At 36.1% G+C, this 23,373-nt stretch overlaps 2 pseudogenes; one reads left to right on the forward strand and one right to left on the reverse strand.

Annotated features, from left to right (window-relative positions):
• Positions 1 to 14,265: 14,265 nt before the first annotated feature.
• LOC116854494 lies at positions 14,266 to 14,678 on the reverse strand (annotated as a pseudogene).
• Positions 14,679 to 19,412: 4,734 nt separating this feature from the next.
• On the forward strand, positions 19,413 to 21,998 carry LOC116854495 (annotated as a pseudogene).
• Positions 21,999 to 23,373: the final 1,375 nt, after the last annotated feature.

Raw genomic sequence — 23,373 nt, forward strand, 5'->3', positions numbered from 1 at the left:
GAAAAATAAAATAAGGTAAAAACAGAGGGAGAAATACCATAAAGTATTCTTAACTATAGGGAACAAACTGAGGGATACTAGAGGAGAGTAGGGGGTGGGCTAAATAGGAGATGAGTATTAAGGAGGGCATGTGTTTTTGATGAGCACTGGGTATTATATGTAAGTGATGAATCACTAAATTCCCTTCCTGAAACCAATACTATACCATGTGTTAAGTAACTTGAATTTAAATATAATCTTGGAAGAAAAAATAAAAATAAAATGTATTTCGGTATTCTGTTTCCAAATTCCTAAATTGTATTAGGGAAAAAACATGAAGTGAGAGAAATAAGGTAAATAACATCATAAATTCCTTTTCTAATGTAGGTGGAATCAACAAATATAATTCCATTCTTAACATTGATAACTAAAGACAGCATAAACATTTATAAAAATTTGAATGTTGATATTAATAGAAGTACTCCAAGACTGTCTTCCAAAAATGCATATAAAATAAATTTAAAAAATATTTATATAGCTAATTATGTAAGTCAAACGTACAACATAGTATCTTAAACACAAATAGGAGGGAACGAGTTAGAAAAATGTGAGCTAAAATAAACATGCAATAAATTCCACAATTGCTAGAGCCAATGCTCATAAATTCAACTTAGTATTAAATATTATGCTTCTCTAAGGTATAGGGTTGTTGATTCATTATGTTCAATCACTAGTACACCTGAAACTAATGTAATAATTGTGTGTCAACTACACTTCAATTAAAAAAAATTGTTATGCTTCTAAAACACATTAGGTGCATTTCCAAAAAACACTAATCATGGTAGAGCTTATGGGGAAAATAAAGTTGGGACTAGACCTCTGAGAAGTTTATATGAAACTGTTTAACCTCTAAAAAACAATAACAGTCCTAAACAATATCCTAGAACAGATCAAAAGATATTTTAAGATCACATAAAGTAAAATATATAGTGATTTTTGTTCTAATTTGTTATAGTAAATGTAGAAGTGTATCATTAAAAAGAAAGAAGAGAAACAACCAGACATTGTGCCTCTCCTAGTGAAGTGATGCTATTTAAGACTTTTCAACTCTAGATCTATCTAGTAGTTTATAAGAAATATGGGAGATTAAAATCATGTTAACTTCTTGAGGATGCAATCAATGAAGTCTAGAATTTGGAAACTTGTATATAACAAGGGAACTGATTTCTTCAGCAAAAAATTCACAAGAGAAAGAAAAAAAAATGGAAGGCATGAAATAATCAAGGACTATCAATCAAATACACCTTATAAACCTTGTATTTCAGGTTTCAAGATGACTTGTGTAGAGGGAAATTATTGAAAATACAGATAATACAAAATTGGTCATACTTTGATAACTATTAAAGCTTGGTGATGAATGCATGTAGTGTCATTAAACTATACTATACACTTTTGCATGTGCTTGAAATTTGCCATTAAGAAAATAAAGACAAAGCAAAGAATGATATGGAAATGGTATGAATGAGAGTACAAGCTACTGAGTTGTGGAGACAAGGGAAACTTTCCCAGCTATGGAAGGAATAGCACAAATGAATTTTGCTTCCAAACAGAGCAAGTGTATAAACTGAGTCAAGAGAAGGAAACTGGGGTATACAGACATTGCGTATAGCATTCGTATGCAGTTTGCTGCATTTAGCTGTGTTGAAATACTTTGCATTCAACTGTTACTTGGTTGCCTTGACTTGTTCATTATGAACAAAGTAATTCATGGTGCAGAAACATACACTTTAGGAGGACAGACTATATGTAAGAAGGAAGAAGGGATAATGACAATTAAATCAGTATATAGTTAAAATGAATTAAATTAGGCAAAGAAGATCATCCATTTTTCAAATTTTTAAAAATTTTTTTAAGATCATCCATTTTACCTTGACAAAATAATAAGCCCTCATTAAGTATAAAAATCATGAACATTTATACATATCTTATCTCTTACCACATTAATATGTAAGTGCAAATTATTTTCAACCAATTTGTATTTATTATTCAGATGCATTCCTATATGTTTTTTGATATTAGTATTCCTTCCAGTAGTTTTTTTAATCAAACATTTCAATTTTTGAGTGATAATTTTATTTCCATGATCTGGAGGGTGTCTATATTTTCCCATGTCAAGCTCATATATGATATAATGTTTGAGCTTACATGCAACAAAATTCTTTTTGTTATTTTTATACACAAATTATAATTTGAAATGTGTCTGAATTCCTGGATAATTAGACTTCTTTCTTAAATTTTTGTAATATTCCCTTTCTGTCTTCTGAAATTTAGTGTTCAAAAACTTCATTTTTTTGTATCTGTGAAGGTATTTTTCCTAATTTTTAAAAAAGATTTTATTTATTTATTTGACAGACAGAGATCACAAGTAGGCAGAAAGGCAGGCAGAGAGAGAGGGGGAAGCAGGCTCCCTGAGGAGCAGAGAGCCCGATGCGGGGCTCGATCCCAGGACTCTGAGATCATGACCTGAGCCGAAGGCAGAGGCTTTAACCCACTGAGCCACCCAGGCACCCCATTTTTCCTAATATTTTTAGAATTCAAAAAGTTCAGCAGAACTTACTGTACATGTTGCTTTTACTCACCTTACCCTGTTACAAGAAGAGACATTTTGATCACTTAGTTTTATGATTATTGATTTTAACCAATTTCCTTTTCTAGGAATAGTTACTAGTTGCAAGTTGAATTTTCATGATTAATAATAAATATGTTCCTTTCATTTGGGATTATCTCAACTTTGTCCTTTACAATATTTATCCAAATTTTTCAATCTATATTTTTCTGAAAGGTCAAATGTTATTTATTGTCTGCAAGAAACATTTACAAGTATTTGGATGCTAGTTTTACCATTTGGTTTCAATTCATAATACAGACTTGATTAAAATATCATGGCATTAACACAAAGATTACATAAATGCAAATAGTATGAAACAAGTTATATTTTATAGGTATTCTTCAATAGAAAGCATAGCTTATATAGTTTAAATTATGGGACACATGTTAATAGTGTAAGCGCTTCTTTAATTGTTATATTGAGCACAGATATACATAGCTGTGAAGTAACTGAATTTCCACCCCAGTATAGTATTGAATTATTTCACATAAATATCGTTTAAAAATAATTTTATCCATGAATCAGTACTGTAGGTTTAGTTAGTATGAATTTGTTAATTAAGTTTTATTAATACAAGTTTCTTGATAACTCTAGTAACTTCTTTCTCAATCACTAAATTTTGACCTGGCACTTTAACCCTCAGCATCCTCTGATCTGTTGTTATTGTTAGTGATTTCCCATGGATAGAAATAATTACAATATTTCCTTTCTGTTGGAGAGAACATCCAAGTGATTTTGTCTTTAACAAAGCATACTTCTTCAAAATATAAGCTTTGTACTAAAATAAATTAATCATGGTTCCATAGGGATTTACATTCTCTTTCTCCCAGAACTTGTCTCTAATATCAGAGTGGTTTATGTTTTTGAATTGATAGTCCACGTGCAGAAAATTCTTAGGATCCATTCTCATCTGCTTTGGGAAATGAAAAGCAGTGTGGGTCTTTTGAAATGAATGCCAAAAAAGGGTAACCATGTCTCCAGTTCTACCACAGACTTGGATATTGGAGACTTTTTGAGTGTTCCTGCCATCTCTGGTTACTTCCAGGTAGATCCTGAACTTAAATTTGGCTCCAGTAGTATTGATTATGATTTAAGAGATACCAATAAAGTTCTGAGCCTACATTTCTTCTTTTTAAAAATGTTCGTAGTCAGGGCTCCTGGGTGGCTCAGATGGTAAAGCATCTGCCTTCAGTTCAGGTTATGGTCTCCAGGTCTTGGGATAGAGATCTGAATTGAGGTATCACGGGCTCCCTGCTCAGTGGGGAGTTTGCTTCTCTCTCTCCCTCTCCGTGTGCCTCTCCGCCTTGTTCTCTCTCTCTCTCACTTTCAAATGAATAAATAAAATCTTTAAAAAAATGCTCATAGTCATCATAAATCACAATGCATGATGGGGAATGGCTAGCAAATAAACATTTAATGGATATGTATTTATTTCTGTTGTCATGGTTGTTTATCAGTAAGTTTATTCCCAATATATTGATTTTTAACATAGCTTAACTCTTTCGATTCTCTACTCTCGACTAATCCATGGTATTATAATTTGAGAACTTTAACTATTTCACTGCCTTCCCTTAAAACATTTTTTCCTTTTTGCATTCCATCCCATTTTTTTTTCTTTAAATCATTTGTTACTATTTATAAATCTGGGCAAAAAAGAACCCCTTGGTATCTGTTTCTAATGTGTTTTTCACATTGCCTTTTCTCAATATGCTTAATAAACTATTAATAAATAATTTTAAATGATGCTGGAGAAACTACATACTAATGTTGACAGAGATAAAATGCAGCAATTGTTAAGGGCAGATTGATTTCAAGCTTTCATCACTGGATGTGGAGTTGTAAGAACACTACTATAAAACAGTGTTTATTACAATTATATTTAATGAGGACAACAAACAAAATCACGGCAGCATATCCCATTCCAAACTTTTTAGCATTTTAATCAGGAAAAAATATTTCTTGATCAGGCAACACTACCTAATTGGGAAGTATCCTAATGGGTCTTTGCCTGGATATTTGATACAAAAACAAATACCAATGATTGAGAATTAAACTGGGACATGCAACATGGTAATTTAATTCATGATTATTTCCTTATTGTTATAGAGCAAATTATTCCTACGTCAAGCACTTCATGAAGCTAAGGGATGATGTACACTGCTTGAAAAGGTCAATCTCCCTAAGTGGGTAAATGGGCATTTGTTGAGCCAAGAGGGTGACTTGAACTTCTCACTGCTTTTCCAGCGAAAGGGAGGGGCTTCATTCTGAGGCACCTAGAAATTCAGACCCATGCCCTCATGTGTGCCCAGCACGCCCTAAGGAGGCAGTCTCAAACTTGCTTAGAAAGCTTAAAAGGGCATTTGTAACTTCCAGAGGGTTATGCTTTACGACACAATCAATAGATTTACCATGAGTCACTTGAGAAGAAGTGTAACAGAGCTATCAAGAAAACAGGTTTGGGGCTCAGATGACTAGGGCTCAGTGTTGGGGCCTATCCGTTACTAGTTGTTTGACCTTGGGCAAAATGCTCAACCCCTCAAGCTCTCATTTTCCTTACTTTGGAAACTAAGGTTTGTTGGTGGGGAAAGTCAAGTGAAATAACATGAATAAAATTCTCATAGTTCTTGGCACAGAACTGGTGTCTCCAAATGATAGGCTCCAGTTTTTTCTAGATGTTTTAAATATATTTTTAAAATATTTTGTTTATTTGAGAGACAGAGACTGAGACAGAATCACAGAGAGAAAGCATGAGCAGGGGAGAGGAGCAGAGGGAGAGGGAAAAGCAGTGCAGGGAGCCCCGAGCAGGGAGCCTAAGGCAGGGCTTCATCTCAAGACTCTGAAATCATGACCTCAGCCAAGGCAGATGCTTACCCCAGCCACCCAGGCACCCCTAGATGTTTTAAATATTTAAACAACAAACAATGCAATGTATTTATTGTCCTTACAAAACACATAGTTTCATGTGTTTTTCACTTACTTGTAGGAGTTGAGAACCTCCAAATCACATGGAAATAAGAAATGTTTATTAGTGCTAACATTGTTTAGTATTTCTTGATTTTTTTTTAAATGTAAAGTATCTTGCTGAAGACATGACATGACTCTAATTAAAACTCAGTCTTTTAGGCATTTATTTTTGTTCTTATTCTAGAACAGGAGTAATAGAGACAGGCAAAATAATATTCCTAATTAAGTTAATTGTGCCTAGTCAGTTAATCATAAGGTGCATAAATTTATCTCCGCACTGCATGAGCCTAGAAGGTACTTACTGGAAATTACGCATTTCTCACTGAAAATTAAGAAAACTGGGGGCAAAATACAGTTGAGGTTTGCCTAGACACATTTTGCTCTGATTTGATTTTAATAGAAGACATCTTGCAAGAATAAGGTTATGGTACTCTGTTCATGCAATAATTTCTAACAGTCAATAGGACCATTTTGATATATTTCATTATGCTTATAAATTGAAAGGAGACGTTCAGGCCTGCATGGAAATGCTGATGACAGCGAGCTCCAGGCATCTACCTTGCCCCCTTGAACTTCATTCACAGCTCACACTGTAGGAACCACCCTCTGCTGGCAGTCCTGCCATCTTCGCTTCCATTTAAATTGGCACATTTTATTCTAGAGAGACATAGCATGCTTGCTCTGAAACTTGATATTTATCCTGTTTGTATTCTAACCGTCTTCCAAAGTGTAGGTGGGAGTACCATTAGTGTCACAGAATAGTGTACCAATGTTAGAGATAAATGTGTGCAATGGTTTTCAAGGGATAAAAAATGAAGTGAAATTATATAAATAAAAGTTACATATTGGCTGACATACAGGAAGCCCCCCCCAACTGACAGCTACTATTGTTAGAAATTTTTTTGATTGTCTAAATGGCAAACAATACAACATATATGTTATTCTTGCCAAACAAGTAATCTAATATTTCACTGCCAGTCATGAAGAATTCAACTATAATCAATTTCAAAGATGCAGAAAAGGGGAACATTACAGGAATTAAATTGACCATGGCCTTTTGCTTAGGATCTATCTGATGAAGAAATATGGGCCTTCTGGTTTGCTTTGCTCTTTTTCTTTGTTTCTTTGGCTATCACCATATTGAGGGATTCCATTTCTTGGAGCCACTGCCTGACTGATTACAGTCCTCCACAGGATGAGACCAACTGAGGAAGGAAAAGCTTATGAACAGATGCAACATTCCCTGACTGAATTTAAAACCTTTTTTTTTTCTATATCACAAGTTTTGTTAATAAATTCCTACTTATTGAGTGCCTACAGGATGTTTATCTGTACCTTTGGCAATATATTTAATTCCAATTCAGCTATATGCTGTTGAGGTATACATTATGCAAGAGGAAATATTAATTTGGGTTAGGAGACACATTTTGGTTTATTCCAGAGTTCTTTAGATTCTTCAGTGTGACCTGGACAGGGCATATTTTCTATAAGACAAATATATTAGCTCATTTGTGACCCAAGTTTGATGTATCATTAACTTCCTTCTAGCTAATATGTTGGTCTTTTCCAAAAGGAATGATTTATTACAAGTGGGATTCATTCATTCCTAATTGAGGTCATTAAATTACAAACATTTTAAACAAAAGTTAATAGATGCTTGAGCTGGCATTTAAAAAAGTTCACTATTAGTTGATTTTAAGTTAATGAACTCTGTTAAAGAAGTGTATTGTTGCTGATTTAATTTAAGTCTTTATTAGGGATTAAGACTTGGAGGGACTTGCCTAAACTCTCGATCAATCATGTGACCTGAAGCACATTGTTTAACCTTATGAATCTCATATTCCTCGTAAACAAATTGGTAAAAATTATAATTTTCCTGAAATGGTGATTTTGAGTATTAAACCAAGTCAAATAATGTAAAGTGCTTTGCATAGCCAAATGATCTATTATTTGATGATAGTTAAAAGTATCTTTATTTTGGTCCTTTAAAAAATTTTTCAGGTAATTCTCTAAGATAGATCTTAAAATGTTGCAAGAATAAGAAAGAGAAGCAGAGAAACAAATAAAAATTATACAAGCATGGGGTGGAGGAGAGTTCTCTTCAAGGGGCCCCATGCTCTTGATTACGGCCTAGACTAAGGGGTAAGAGCAGGGGAGGTGGAAACAGAGTTCTATCTTGAGCTATATCATGTTTGAAGGGAGTTCCCACTGCATATTCTTTACACCCTGAAAACAAAATCTACACAACAATGATAAAAATAGGCCATAATCCAGATTCTAGTTGTTATCATGAAAAAAAAAATATTGATATCACTGGCTCAGATATGGACGTTTCCACTGGTGAATCATCCTACTTTTTGCTGTAGTAGGGACTAATCTTACAATTTTAACATATTATTGCCCTTTTTTATTTCCTCCAATACTTCTTAGTACAATTAAGCTTTCAAGTTCCGGTAAAGGTGGCTGCAATTTCATTATTTTTATGTCTCATCAAATTATTTACCTTGCCAGGCATTTACCACCTGCTTTTCCCCGGAATTTCAGTTCAAATTTGTTTTAAAGAACAAATGTGTTGCCCTCACTGCTGAGGAAAGAATGTTAGCAGGGGAACAGAAGAGAAAAACATGAAAAACTCATTAGAAGAAGAGCATTTGTTTTTGTAATGCCATTTATAATGTGATAGATTTACGGGAAAGCACTGATGAAATATTCAGGTATGTATATCCAATTTGTAGAAGAAGTAATGGCCATTTCCCCAAGGATTCTGAACTCTCATCTGCTGAATTATGGTACCCCATTTGTCTTGCCTCTGCCAGGAAATTCACTTGTGAATGTTTAAAATACATTGGTTTCCAGGTAGTTTCTTTCATTTGAGGAGAGGGAATGTCTTCTATTTTATTACATTTATATTTGGTCTCTCACTCTGAAGTGGATTGAGGATGGTCTCCCTGGATGTGGTGCATAGGCATAAATTAAGCATGAAGTCCAAATTCTCATGTTTCTTACTTCACTTTCTTTCCTCCCTCGGCAACTACCACCACATGCCCAAATGACACCTCAGGAGACAGTTTAAAATGACTAATTTAGGTTTTGTTATGGTTGAGGTATTTGGAAGGTATTAAAATATTTACTGTGACTTCGCATACTAATTTAACGTTTTATATTTAATATGTATATTGTATAACTCTTGTAATTATTTATAAGATTATTATTATGCTAAATGGAATGGAGCAAACTGTAAGCAAAAAACTTACAGTGATTATATTTTCATGCAAATTCACTAAACTATAACATATCCAGACAACTTCTCCTAACCAGGAGTACCTTGAGGTTGTCAAGAAAGATGTAAGGTGTAATGTCAAGAAGATCATCTCTGCATTCAAAGAGACCTGAGACAAATGTGCATTTCTTCATTCAGCAGCCCTGTTAAACAATCCCATGTTCGGCTAGCAACTCTCAAAAATGTTGATAATGACATTATCACATAGGATTTAATAAAACTGGGGTAGAAACCACTTTTCTTTTGAGAAAATGGCAAATTCACAGATTCACTTTCCTAATTTTCATCTGTGGTTTCGAGAGCAGCAACCACTAAATCTTTGCTGGTGACTTGGCCATATGAGTTTTAACTCCAGGCCACACTTGGTCAAAGCCTAGTGGAGTTCTTCCCATTATAATCCAGGTTCTAGTTATCACTGGCGAAAGGGATACAAGTAACAGCGGGTCTTAAATACATGTACAGATCTTTGCCTTGTTCAAATATGCCACGAAAATAATAACACAGGGCAAAAAAAGGAATGAACCAGAAGTCTAGGGGATAAGGGACTCAGCAAATGAGAAACATCAGTGAACATTCAGAGGTTGGAAAACAGATGAATTAGCAAGAGGCTCTGCAGAACCAACAAAGCTGAAATCCAGGGCCAGCAGAAACAAGGTACTTACAGAGAAGAACCCTTACAGGCTAGGAAGTCCTGTGTTCTAGCAACCTTATGTGTGACAAAGAGTAAGGAAAAATGGAGACATTTGTTGTGCATCTCCTTAAGAAATCCAAAGTTTTTCTTTACTGTGCTTATAGACACCTACCCTCTCTCCCATGATAGTAGCACATGCATTCCCCACATAATTAGAACTAGAAAGACTAAGGACACAGTGAGGTGGGAACTAGCGTATCTTATTAGAAACAAAAATTAAATTGAAGCTTATATAGTTTAGATCACTTTTATTATTTCACTTCCTAGAGATATTGAAGTATTCTCCTATGATGGTTTTTTGGCAGAAGTCCAGTGAAACTTCTGGGTGTTTGCTCAGTCTCCTTTGGTTAAGCCTACGAATTGACAAGGTTTTTCTCCAGTATGGAAATTATAACTGACTTTTTACTGCCTGAAGAAAAGAGAAAAGAACTTTAAGGAAGCATAATCAGTTAATGGAAAGCAAAGCATCAAAGAAATGATAATACCCTCTGGGAGAAAAAAAGGGAAATCTTGCATCCATAACACAACTACTAGATGCTCTTTTTTTGATTGTTGTTGTTTTTGGAAAAGAGAGAAACTGTTCTTAAATATCACCCCGATTATTTATGCAAAAGTGGAAACAAATGAAGGTAAGAACATCTTTCAGAAAGAACAAGGAGAATAAGCAAAACAAAATGCGGAAGAAAGACAATAGAAAATTAAAGGATCATCCCGGGAGGGCTCAACATCCAAGGAATAGGAATTTTAGAAGGAGAAAACAAGAGAATTTTTCTAGAAATGATGGGTCTTATCTAGACCTTCTATATGTATCATCGTTGCAGAGTGGACTCCTACCCATGCAGAATAACAAGTGACTTCTTGAGAAGCTTTAACTCCATTTTCAAGCTTCAAAGCAGCAACTGTGCATTGATGTTTTGGGTTACCTCTCTCTTAACAGGTGTCACAAGTGAAACCCAGCATAAGGAAGAGAGGTTCTGGTCCCAACAGCGTGGGTCAACAGGGTTTCATACGGTGTAACAAAACTCAGCTTCTGTAGATCTCACTGCCACAATCAACAGAAGTCAAGAAGAGTCCCAGAAGCTAGTTTTTCCTTTCTCCCCAAATCCAGAGCCTCTTTGCTATGACTGCTTTTAACCCATAAGGATTTATAAATATTATTACATCCCTTTTTTGGTATCCATCACCTCTATGTCATCCCTTAGCTCTCATACCAATCCTAACAAAGTTCTGCTATCCCTGTTCTTCTCCTTTCCCCCAGCACTTCACTAATTCTGAAACCTTTTCCACTCTTCCCTCTATCATCCTTGGCCCATCCTTGTCAAAAATCTCATGTACATGTTCTTACTTAAATATGATATGCTGAATGCTCTCCCTCTATGCTTCTTTTAGCTTCTTGTTCTTATGTTGAAGAAATATTTTTATTCCTCATGGTTGTTTCAAACCATTCTCCTTCCCTCCTACCTAAAATTCTCTACCTTTGAATATCCTCTCATTAGATTGTATCATCAACATGGTTAGTGTCATCTAAAAGGCTGTTGCCTTATTCTTCTTTATTGCTATTTTTATTCACTGTCACTCTTACATTACTCCTGACTTTCTTCCTATTAATTTAAAGATAAATCTAGATAAAACTTCCAACAGCTTTGCATCTTACTTTCTATGACTTCTCTCCTTCAAAAATCTTGTCCTCCATCCTACTCTAACTCTGGTGGTTGAATCCTAGAACTCATCATTGCCGATAACTTCAATCCTTTCATAATTACATACACCTCTTGCTCACTACCATTTCATTGGATTTCATCCAGTGCCCCCAAATGCTTTAACCCAACTAGGATTTCCAATTCACTGATACTTCCTCAATTTTTTTCCTTGACATTCTCTCTGTCTCCCCTTTACTCATCTTAAATTCCACGTTCCATCATTATAATCATTCCTATCTTTCCCTTTTTCCCATTCTCCTCCCTGAATCTTTGATAAATCTCAACCACGACTGTTACCAAACTTTCTTCCCACACCATGCCTGGACCCATGAATTAGCTGAAGATAAATTCACTTTATTGTTCTCTTTTTTCATTAGGACAAAAGGTGCCTGGATGGCTCAATCCAATAGGCATCAGACTCTTGGTTTCTGCTCAGGTCATGTTCTCAAGAGTCATGAGATAGAGCCCTGCTACTGGCTCCCCTCTCAGCAAGAGTCTGCGAGATTCACTCCCTCTCCCTCTGCCCTTCCCCTCACTCATGCACACTCTTTCTCTAAACAAAACAAAACAAAACAAAAACCAAAATCTTAAAAAAAATCAGAACCAAAGATTCAGATTATTCTTAAAACTGGTCAGTAATCATACAATGTTACTCCAGTATGGTTCATTCATTCTCACACTCTCCTAGAAAACATCTCACAACTTCCCTGCCCTCGGAACTTCTAACAGCCCTACCTCATCTTCATTTCCAGATGATCATTTTGCTGCCTACTTTCTTTAGATGATTGAAGCAATCAATAGAGAATATCTATATATTACTAGCTCTATATCCTTCCACAACTTGTATTCACTGATCCTACATTTTGCTTCTAATCCATTCAATGGATTTATTAAGTACCTCCTAATAAGTGAGGGCATAGAGATAAGGCATGGTTCTTGCCTTCACAGAGTTCACAGCCTCATTGGTGGAGCCAGCAGTCTTCTTGAGAAAGTGGGTCATCATTCTATCAGAGAGGAGATAACTTCATTACCTCTGTCTATGTTATTTGCTCAAGGTTTAGAACTAGCAAACTCCCTTTTCAGCCTTTACCCACCTGACGGCAGAAAGAATTAAGTGGAGCATAATTATTCAAATCAGAAAGTATCAAGATCATCTTATAATCATACAGAACAAAGTGTGGCACTGTTAATTACTGAAAATGATTGAGATTGCTGATTGAGAGGAGTGCCTGCTTTTAAGGGCTGGCTGTCCCATGATGATGGCATAGTGCCATCTGCTGGATGCCAATTCTGGCTCATGATGTGATCTAACCAAGAAAGCTCTAAGAGTTGTGTAATTGTATTAAGAGTTCTGCTTCCTAAATAATTTTTTATTTCAAAACCATTCAAATATTTAATCTTGTACAAACAAGCAGAGATTCAATATGAGAGAAGATATCCAGTGCCTCAAAATGAATAATTCTGAGAGCTGGAAAGAACTATGGGGACCATCTGGGCCAAACTATTTTGGCCATCTTACAGATGACAAACTGAGGCTCAGACACCTTGTATGACATTTAAAGGTAATATTAGGAGAGCTGGATGGAGCTGGATCTAGGAATCTTTATCAGTTATCTTTCTTCTACACCTATATTTCATTCCTTATTTTCCAGTTAGCTGGCTGGTTATGTAGTAGGCATTATTATTATATAGTATTATATAAATTACATTTATATTATAAACTTTTTATGGATGGAAATGAGAGGTGTTCTAATCTAATTTACTTTTTCATTTTACTGATGATAATTAACTAAGAACACATTGACATTCCCTGACTCAGAGTCCAGTCCTCTTCCTTTACTTAAATGTTGTTTTAAAAGATAATCTCAAATGTAAAAATGGCTGGTTAATATGGAAACTAAACAAACAAAAAGTATGAGCTGACAATTGAATTGCTACTTTCAATTTCTGATGGTTTATAACAGCATTACTTTTAGTTTTTTAAATAACAAATTATTATATTTCCAAAGAACTGTGTTTTCTAACAAAATCTAGAATAAGTTTAGTTTTCCATTAATTCCTGGAAAAAGTGCTTCATGTTGTTGCCAAATTCCTTACAGTAACATTAAAAAACAAACAGATGCTTCTGTATTTTTGTTGTTTAAGGGCCAAGTTAGTGAGATGGATATCCTTGGAAATTTGGGAATATGCAATCAGATACCGTACCCCTCTTCCTAGATCTTAATTGTAAATACCTTGATGGAAATACATCTCTTTCTAGATCTTAACTGTAAATAACCTGATGGAAATACATTCAGATGTTATTTGAATTTATGTATTTTATGAGGCAATAAACATTATGAAAGGAAAATGAAAGGACTAATAACCCATATATCTTAAAGTAATATGTTTATACTAGTCAGTAACTTATAAAACATATATTCTTATTATTTTAATACCATACTAATTTAATTTCAAACCAGTAATATAAATTTTATTCCACAATTGCTTTTGAATTCTTACCACATGTTGGGCACCTGCTGATGGTGCTAGATGCTTCCATTATATAAATAAATGTGCCCAGGAAACTCAGTGGGTAGGGATATAGCAGGATGCTGACCAGAGGAAATCTTCTGTTGTTTTGGGATTTTGGAAAACTTCCTCCCAATCCAGTGTAAGAATATTTTCCCGAGTTTTCTTCTAAGTATTTTTGCTTTATCGAATGATGTCCTTCTTGAAATAGGCCAGGTCAAGATCTCTAGAGCATGTTTGAGGTATAAAAGCATAAGGGAAGTTTCCACTCCTCACTTTTTTGTCCTCAACATTTACTTATCTCCAGCTATTGTTTACTTTACCATATCAGTGACTTATAAAGGTTGTTTTCTCTAGATAAAGCAGATATAGTAATAATATTAATAGCTTTTCTTCGATAATCAGGCTTGTTTGTTGTTGTTTCCAAGGCTTACTGAAGATATTACAGCACAGTAGAAAGATTCATATGGCTTCATGTGGCATATGGCTTCATGTGGCATCTGAAATTCACCCCAACTGTGGGCTGAGTGATCTGCAGTTTGGACAGGCTGACAAAGTCTAAGACCTTCAACATCTCCTTAGTGTCACAATCTACTTCAAAGATCTCATGATCCAGGACTGACACCTCAGGAATATAACTGTCTCTCCCTTCTCCCTCCTTCTCCTGCAGTTTGATTGGGGTCCCTCTCACTGGGCTTCCGAGAATCCCTTGGTCAGATGTGTCACACAGCCTGCTACCTCATTGTGGAGCTTCTTGATGGGAATAATGGTGACCCTGAGCAACTCATGCTTGGAGATGTGGGAATCGCTGCCTGGGTGCGTGTAGTATTTCTCAATGATGACTTGTGCCACAGTATTTACAGTTTGGGTGCCAATGCACTGCATGTTGACAGGTCCCTGGTAAAAGAGCAATATGGCTTTTTTTTTTTTTTTATCTCTTGTAATGTTCTCTCAAGAATCAGCATACTGCAGTATGTTACTCATTTTATTCATTAACTAGAGGCTCCATGAATATTTTTTCCTGCCAAAGCTGTCCAAAACAGATGCGTCCTTAACCAATATTTTGGTTAAAGTCTCCATTAAAATTTAAATGATTCTTTGTATCCTGCCATATTACTGAATTGCTGTATGAGTTCTAGTAGTTTGGAGGTGGAGTCTTTTGGGCTTTCCATATAAAGTATCATGTCATCTGCGAAGAGAGAAAGTTTGACTTCTTCATTGCTAATTTGAATACCTTTTATTTTTCTTTGTTGTCTGATTGCTATTGCTAGGACTTCTAATAATATGTTGAACGAGAGTGGTGAGAGTGGGCATCCTTGTTGTGTTCCTGATCTCAAAGGGAAGGCTGTCAGCTTTTTCCCATTGAGGATATTTGTTATGGGTTTTTCATAGTTAAATTATATGAAGTTGAGGAATGTTCCCTCTATCCCTATACTTTGAAACATTTTAATCAGGAACGGATGCTGGATTTTGTCAAATGCTTTTTCTTTATCAATTGAGAAGACCGTGTGGTTCTTCTTTCTTATTGATTTGTTCTACCACATTGATTGATTTGCGAATGTTGAACCATCCTTGCAACCCAGGGATGAATCCCACCTGGATACAAAGTCAATGTACAGAAATCAGTTGCTTTCTTATACACTAACAATGAAAACACAGAAAGGAAAATTAGAGAATCAATTCCATTTACTATAACACCAAGAACAATAAGATACCTGGGAATAAACCTAACCAAAGAGGTAAAGGATCTGTACTCAAGGAACTACAGAACATTCATGAAAGAAATTGAAGAAGACACAAAAAGATGGAAGAGCATTCCATGCTCATGGATGGGAAAAATAAACATTGTTAAAATGTCTATACTGCTCAGAGCAATCTATACTTTCAGTGCCACTCCTATCAAAATTCTACTGGCATTTTTCAAAGAGCTAGAGCAAACAATCCTAAAATTTATATAGAATCAGAAGAGACCCTGAATTGCTAAGGAAATATTGAAAAAGAAAAACAAAACTGGGGGCATTATATTGCCTGATTTCAAGGTTTACTACAAATGATAGTAGTAAATGGTACTGGCATGGTACTGGCTTGCACATAGACCAACAGACACATAGACTAGTGGAACAGAGTAGAGAGCCCAGATATGGACCTTCAACTCTATAGTCAAATAATCTTCGACAAAGCAGGAAAAAATATACAGTGGAAAAAAGACAGTCTCTTCAATAAACGGTGCTGGGAAAATTGGACAGCTATATGTAGAAGAATGAAACTTGATCATTCCCTTACACCATACACAAGGATAAACTAAAAATGGATAAAAGACCTCAACATGAGGCAGGAATCCATCAGAATCATAGAGGAGAACATAGGCAGTAACCTCTTCGATATTGGCCACAGCAACTTCTTTCAAGATATATCTCCAAAGGCAAAGGAAAGAAAAGAGAAAATAAATTTCTGGGACTTCATCAAGATCAAAAGCTTCTGCACAGCAAAGGAAACAGTCAACAAAACAAAGAAGCAAACCACGGAATGGGAGAAGATATTTACAAATGACAGTACAGACAAATGGCTGATATCCAGGATCTATAAAGAACTCCTCAAACTCAATACACACAAAACAGATAATCATATCAAAAAATGGGCAGAAGACATGAATAGATACTTCTCCAATGAAGACATACAAATGGCTAACAGACACATGAAAAAATGTTCATCATCACTTGCCATCAGAGAGATTCAAGTCAAAACCACATTGAGATACCACCTACACCAGTTAGAATGGCTAAAATTAACAATACAGGAAACAGCATGTGTTGGAGAGGATGTGGAGAAAGGGGAACCCTCTTACACTGTTGGTGGGAATGCAAGTTGGTGAGCCACTTTGGAAAACAGTGTGGAGATTCCTCAAAAAATTAAAAATAGAGCTTCCCTGTGACCCTACTATTGCACTACTGGGTATTTACCCCAAAGATACAGATGTAGTGAAAAGAAGGGCCATCTGTACCCCAATGTTCATAGCAGCAATGTCCACAATTGCCAAACTGTGGAAAGAACCAAGATGCCCTTCAACGGACGAATGGATAAGGAAGATGTGGTCCATATACACTATGGAGTATTATGCCTCCATCAGAAAGGATGAATACCCAACTTTTGTATCAACATGGACAGGACTGGAAGAGATTGTGCTGAGTGAAATAAGCCAAGCAGAGAGAGTCAATTACCATAGAGTTTCACTTATTTGTGGAGCATAAGAAAGAACACGGAGGACATGGGGAGATGGAGAGGAGAAGGGAGTTTAGGGAAATTGGAAGGGGAGGTGAACCGTGAGAGACTATGGACTCTGAATAACAATCTGAGGGTTTAAGGGGCGGGGGGGTGGGGAGGCATGGGAGGTTGGGTGAGCCTGGTGGTGGGTATTATGGAGGGCACGTATTGCATGGAGCACTGGGTGTGGTACATAAACAATGAATTCTGGTACACTGAAAAGAAATTAAAAAAATAAATTAAAAAATTTAAATGATTCTTTAAAGTTATTTCTTATGTAGCTGTTAACTACTCCATCAGACACATAGGAGTTAAAAAGTAAAAGCTGGTTAAAAGGGGAAGGTGGTGGGCACCTCGGTGGCTCAGTCATTGGGCATCTGCCTTCAGCTGGGGTCATGATCCCAGGGTCCTGGGAACGGCCATGCATCGGGCCCTCTGCTTTGTGGGGAAGCCTGCTTCTCCCTCTCTCACTCCCCCTGCTTGTGTTCCTGCTCTCTCTCTCTCTCTCTCTCTCTGTTAAATAAATAAATAAATAGGTGGAATCAAAATCAAAGGATAAGGTAAACAATCATACTTAAATACACAAAACCACTTTTTTTAAAACCCACAATATATTGAAATAGCAATTTCCTAGGTAGTCTTCTATGTTTTGCTTTTATTGCTAGGTAAATTTAAGATTCTAATAGAATGACTCTTGACTGGTAGGAGAGATTAATATTCAAACCTAATACTTAGCTCCCAGGTGATAAGAAGGCAATTAGGAGTAATGGTGGCTGCAAAAATCAGAGTCAGTTAATGTCATTGAAGAGGATAATCAGAATTTTTGTGAAATTGTATTTTTGTGAAGTAGACTGCTTAAAATGTCCTCTGACAGCATTTATAATACTGAACAGATCAACTAAAAAATGATTCTTTAGATTAAATACAGAGAATTATTCAATATAAGAGGCAGTGGAGTATAGTCGCTAAAAGCACATAGTTTTGAGCAAAATTCAGAGATTTTGGGTCTGAGCTTTTATAATTTCCAATTGTATGATCTGAATTGTTCTGTACTTCAGTTTCTCCATTAGCAAAATTTCCAGAGTAATAATGCATACTTCATCATGTTCTTGTGAAGACTAAGAGCTGATTTACCGGAATCACTTACACCAATGTGTAGCAACTAGTAATCACTGTAAGTCAACAAGCTAAGCTATTAATATGAATTGGACAAATCAAAATACCCAATAGATTTATTTAATTTTATTCATCCTCAAATTTTTACAGCTGTATGGACTTTAACAGCAATAAATGTTTCTATAATTGAGATGATTTTTAACAACATAAACAAAAAACAAAGGCAAACCCATAAAGCTTAATGATCTTAAAATTCAAAAAGCCTGGAATTTTTTTCCTGCCAGTGTGTGGCTTTCAGTAAGTCATTTAACATACCTTAGTAAAATGTACCAAAAAATGCTGATCCTTGTAAAAGACATGTTCTAAGGATGAAATTAGGTGATAAATAAAAATGTTGGAAGTCAATTTTATTGTTATTGAAAATGCAAATATTATTACTAAGACTATACAAGTATTATCTTAGTGGAAATTTATAGGAATTTCCTCAGTCAAATAATAAGAGACCACTCCAGTTAAGAGACTACTTCCAATGCTCTTTAAAAAAATCACGTCTTCCAGTTGAAGATAGTGAATTGAATCTACCTTTACTCTATTCCCCCAACAAATTAAATTGAAATATTTATAAAGAAATGGATTTGTCATTAGCATCCAGAGATTTTGAAAAATTTCTGAAAGATGGAAGATGGGAACATAATCACAATCTAAAGCTGAGAAAGCAACATGCAAAAAAAACAGAGAAAATTAAACAAGATGGGATTGGGAGGGAGACAAACCATAAGTGACTCTTAATCTCACAAAACAAACTGAGGGTTGATGGGGGGAGGGGGGTTAGGTGGGGTGGGGTTATGGACATTGGGGAGGGTGTGTGCTATGGTGAGTGCTGTGAAGTGTGTAAACCTGGCGATTCACAGACCTGTACCCCTGGGGATAAAAATATATATTTATAAAAAATAAAATAAAATAAAATAATTAATTAATTTTTAAAAAAAGGAGGGCACTTGTGATGAACACTGGGTGTTATATGCAACTGATGGATCACTAAATTCTACTCTTGAAATGAATATTACACTATATGTTAACTAGAATTTAAATAAAAATTTAAAACATTGTTAGATGGAAAAAAGGAAAAAATAGGCAAAACTACCCTCTAGTTATTGTGGGTATGTAAGTATGTATGTATAGACTTGAATGAAATCTAGTAAAATGCTTCTGAGTGAAAAAAAAAAACAACCCACAGAGAGAATGGCTAGATCACTTGAAAGCTCTTTTCACCTGGATCAGGTACAGAGAGACTCCAAACTCTGGATAAGAAGGCACTCAGGGTTGGAGAGGAAAAGGGTGATATAACAATCATAATTAATCAAACGGTTAATGACACAAATACTGACAAAATCTCTACCATCCCTACTTCAAGCATGCAGCCAAGCCATTTTTGCCCACATTAACTCAGGCAGAATAATCACAGAAGCAAGTTACAGTCTCTTAAATCAAATTACAGTCTGTTAACACTTCATATCAGAGTTATTGAAAATCAGTATCAGTATCTAACTTGTATCAGACTTATTAAAAATTCAAATAACTTATTCCATTCTAGATCTATGCAATTGAATTCTGAGGCAGGACATTAGAATATGTACTTTGAGAAAGTTTCTCAAGTGATTTTTCTGCTTCCCACTATATTTTGAGAATCATCACACTACAGAAATGAACCACTTGACTTGTGATGACAAGATCTCCTTTAAAATGTGTTGAAAGCCTATTGTTGTTTTCTTATTCTTACGGAGATGCAGCCAGATTTAATAACCTCCTGTCTGAAAAAAAAAAAAAATCCCCAAATATTTGACAAGTTTTTCAGAAACTGAGCATCAGGCAGTATAGGATTCCTTTTTTTATTTATTTTTTTCATTTTATTTTATTTAATCTCTTTCCAATGTTCCAGAATTCACTGTTTATGTACCACACCCAGTATTCCATGTAATACATGCTCTCCATAATACCCACCACCAGGCTCACCCAACCCCCACTCCCCTTCATTCCAAAACCTTCAGTTTGTTTCTCAGAGTCCACAATCTGTCATGGTTTGTCTCCCCCTCCAATTTCCCCCCATTCACTTCTCCTCTCCATCTCCCAATGCCCTCCATGTTATTCCTTACACTCCACAAGCAAGTGAAACCATATGATACTTGACTCTCTCTGCTTGATTTATTTCATTCAGCATAATCTCCTCCAGTCCCTTCCATGTTGATACAAAAGTTGGGTATTCATCCTTTCTGATGGAGGCATTGTACTCCATTGTATATATGGCAGTATAGGACTCCTGAGAGAGGCAACACAGAGGAGGCTAACCCTGTGATTGTTTCTGTTTACTGCCTACAGAGCCCACTAAGATAGCAAGAATCTCTAGACCTGCCCAGGGTTTCCCTCAATTCTTTGTTGAGTATGGATTAGCATGTTCAAGTGAGGAAATTATCTCAGACCAGAGAAAAAATCACCCGAAAGAAACAAAAGGGTCAATTCTTGGTCTCGTGGGGGGCCAGAATGAGTTTGTTTTCCTACCTGAGAAACAAACTTTGTGGGTTTCTGAGTGAAAGGTTCTTGCCTCAGTAGTGGGCTTCTCTGTCCCATCTAACAATGTTATAAATAAGACTTGAGAGGATCAGACAAATTCCAAGTTGCTTGACTGAATTTACAGTAATATAAAAATGTCTATCACTCAGGAGTTAAAATTCAAAATGTATGGCACTTAATAAAAATATTACCATGCAAGCAAAGACACAGGAAAGGTCCCAGGGCAGGTAAATGAGGGGAAAGGAAATTTTTCTTCCAGCAAATGGTGCTGAAACAATTTTATAGCCATGTGTTTAAATGTTAACCTCAACTCTAAGCTTTGAATAAAAATTAACCCTAAATGGATTGCTGTCCTAAAAATAATGGCTAAAAACTATAAAATTCATAGACGAAACCAGAAGCATATAGGGATGTGAGCTTGGCAAAGATTTCTTAAACATGATGCAAATTGTTTTAAAAGGTAATATACTGGACTTCATCAAAATTAAATACTTTTACTCTTTGAAGGATTCTCTTTTGAAAATGAAAGGCAAACCTGGGAGAAAATATTTGCAAAATATTTAGCCTACAAAGGAACTTTATCTAGAATATGTACAGAACTATGATGATTCAATAAAAAACAAAAACAAAACAAAACAAAAAACCAGTCCACTTAGAATGGGCAAAAGATTTGGAAAGTTTCACTTGTGTGAGTGTGTATGTCTCTGTGTTTGTGTGTGTGTGTGTGTGTGTGTGTGTGCACATGTGTGCGCATGTGCAGAAATGATGTTGAACATTTTTTTAGGTATGTCTATATTCTTAATGGTAAATAGGCACCTAAAAAAATGCTTAACATCATTAATCATTAGGTCATCAGCCTCGGACCTCAGGTAGCTGAAGGAGAAAATGTGTTTGGTGTCTGCCACATCTTTGCATCCTTCAGTGACACTTTGGTCCCTGTCACCGATCTTTCTGGCAAGGAAACCATCTGCCATGTGATGGAGGAATGAAGGTGAAGGTTGACTGAGATGGGTCCTCTCCCTCTGCTGCCATGTTGACTTCCCAGGATGTAGCCCAGAGGTGGAAGGAGCTGGGCATCACTGCCCTCCACATCTACAGGACACAGGAGGAAATAGAACCAAGACCCCTGGACCTGGGACCCAGCCAGCACTCAGAACCCTTGCCTGCTCAGGAATGAAGATCGGACAGATTGAGGATGTCACCCCCATCCCCTCTGGTAGCACCCACAGGAAGGGGGGTCACCGTGGTTGCCATCTCTGAACAGCATTCCTCAAATTACTGTTTTCTGTTAATATTGCCTTTGTGTAAGCTTAAAAAAAAAAAGTGGCAGATAGCATCAAGAGTGGTGTTTTACTGTAACTATCCTACAATATATATGTAGTTTGATGTTCTTCCTGGTTATGTGGTTCCTTGTCAAATGACACCCATACTTGCTCTTCAGGCTCTCCTAAGGTACACCAAGGTACCTAACGTTGTTTGATAAATTCTGTTGTGCTTAAGTCAGCCAGTGTGAATTGTGTTCCTAACAACTGAAAATCCTGACAGAGTGAAAAAAAAAATAGGGGCACCTGGGTGGCTCAGTTAGTTAAGTGTTTGTCTTCAGCTCAGGTCATAATCCCAGGGTCCTGGGATCGAGCCCCATGTCCTGCTCCTTGCTTAGTGGGGAACCAGTTTCTCCCTCTCTCCCCTGCTCTTGCTCTATCTCTCACTATCTTTCTCTCTCAAATGAATAAATAAAATCTTTCAAAAAATCAAATTAAAACCACAGTGATATACTACTATACTCTCTGTACGATGACTACAGTCAAGAGGTTTAGTAACACCAAGTCTTGGTGAAGATGGGGAGCAAGTGGTCCTCACACACTGCTGGTGATAATGTGAAATACAGCCACATTGGAAAACAGTTCGGCAGTTTCATGAAAAGTAAAATTTTCACCTAGCATGTGCCCCAGTCATTCCACTTCTATGCATTTACTTAAGGGAATAGAAAGCCTGCAGCTATACGAAAACGTGTATCTGAATGTCCATGGTAAGTTTTATTTGTAATAATCAAGAACTGGCAACAATCCAATCTCCAATAGTGAAAGAATGGATACAAAAACTGTGACATATCCATGCACTGAATTACTACTCAGCAGAGAAGGAATGGATCATGGATAAATACAACAAAATAGAAGCAATCCATAATACTTATGCTGAGTAAAAGAAGCAAGACAAAAAGTACAACCTATATGATTCTATTTATTTATTTATCTAGGAGAGAGAGAAAGAGAGAGTGAGAGCTCATGCAAGGAGACTGGGGAGGGGCAGGGGAGAGGGAGAGAGAGAGGGAATTTTAAACAGGCTCAGTCTCACAACCCTGAGATCATGACCTGACCCAAAATCAAGAGTCAGATGCTTAACCTACTGAGCCACCCAGATGCCCCAATATATGATTCTGTTTATATAAAATTACAGAAAATGAAAACTAACCCATGGTATCTGATACATTGATAGTATCTGTGAGTGACTGCCTGGGCTGGGGTAAGGGCAGGAGATGCAATTGCAGAGGGGCGTGTGAAAACTCATCAAATTTCTACTTATGTATATGTAGTTCATTGTATTCCCTCCTAGTTTCCCTCCTGAGGGCCAACGT

The sequence above is a fragment of the Lontra canadensis genome, unplaced genomic scaffold, assembly GCF_010015895.1.
Source record: "Lontra canadensis isolate GAN:19392208 unplaced genomic scaffold, GSC_riverotter_1.0 scaffold92, whole genome shotgun sequence".
NCBI lineage: Eukaryota > Metazoa > Chordata > Mammalia > Carnivora > Mustelidae > Lontra > Lontra canadensis.